Below are 1,463 nucleotides of genomic sequence, written 5' to 3'. Positions count from 1 at the left end.
TAAAGAAAAACAACCAATACAGTATACTAACGCATATATATGGAATTTAGAAAGATGTACATAACCCTGTGTATGAGACAGCAAAAGAGACACCGATGTATAGATACAGTCTTATGGACTCGTGTGGGAGAGGGAGAGGGTGGGGAGATTTGGGAGAATAGCATTGAAACATGCATAATATCATGTATGAAACGAGTCGCCAGTCCAGGTTCGATGCACGGTACTGGATGCTTGGGGCTGGTGCACTGGGACGACCCAGAGGGAGGGGAGGGGAGGGAGGAGGGTGGAGGGTTCAGGATGGGGAATGCGGGTATACCTGTGGTGGATTCATTTCGATATTTGGCAAAACTAATACAATATTGTAAAGTTTAAAATAAAATTAAAAAAGAAAAAAGAAAAAAAAAATCATATATCTGCCTCTTTAAATTCAAAAGTTAAATGTTGAACTTATGCAAAATAATATTTATGATGAATATGCAATGCATTTAGGGAAAAAAATAAAGCGAATCCTCTTGTTTGAATCAATCAGCTTAGGAGTTAGATTAGCACTAAGAATTTTTAAGCCCTGTGTTATTTTTATAGACTTCATTTTTGTTTTTCTACCATGTCCATGTAACTACACTCCTGAAGTTCATATTTTTATTCACTTGCTTTTCATTACCGTTTTTCTCATTTATGTAAGAATCTGCAAATTTCGTATTAATCAGTGTTGTTTGGCTTTTAAATTTTTTGTGGGAGTTCTTTTCTTGGCCATGCTCTTTTTTCATTCAACATATGCCTATGATATTAAATCATGTTGTCTCATGTAGTTTTAGATAAATCAGTTTCACTAATATGTAGGAGTCCATTTACTGGTTTGTCAGAATCTATTATCCATTTAACCTCATGCACCCTAGTTGTTGGTTTTTTTTTTTTTACCCAGATTTTAACGCTACGACAAATAGGAGTGTATTCTTACACAATTCTTTACATACCTAGGTGTAAAGTTTCTCGATACCTGGGATTGTAAAAATTGAGCCTTACGGTCACCATGTCTATTATACATAGCAAATCAAAATGGTTTCCAAATTAATTAAGCAAATAAATAGTCCCACAACAGTTTATGAACTATATTCACATGTTTGTCATCTAGCACTCAATTGGCATGTACTGTTCTTTTAATTTTCTCAGTCTGTTAGGTTAAAGTTGTATCTCACTATAGCTTTAGCTTGCATTTTTATGACTGCTAAGGAGATTGATATTCTGAAGTAATACATTTATAGGCCACTGGTTCTTCTGTACATTGCTCTTTTCTCATACTTTTGGTAGATTATCATTTATTTAAAACAGTTCTTCATATATCTCAGATACTAAACTTTGTCATTTACATGTATGCTAATATCTTTTCAATTTGTGACTTGTGTTTTAACTCTGTAAATTTTTTGTTGATATTTCTTATTTAGTAAAGTCTATCATTCTTTTTT

This window comes from Bison bison, unplaced genomic scaffold, assembly GCF_000754665.1.
Source record: "Bison bison bison isolate TAMUID 2011002044 unplaced genomic scaffold, Bison_UMD1.0 scf7180017864352, whole genome shotgun sequence".
Classification (NCBI taxonomy): Eukaryota; Metazoa; Chordata; class Mammalia; order Artiodactyla; family Bovidae; genus Bison; species Bison bison.
This window is presented reverse-complemented; position numbering follows the sequence as displayed.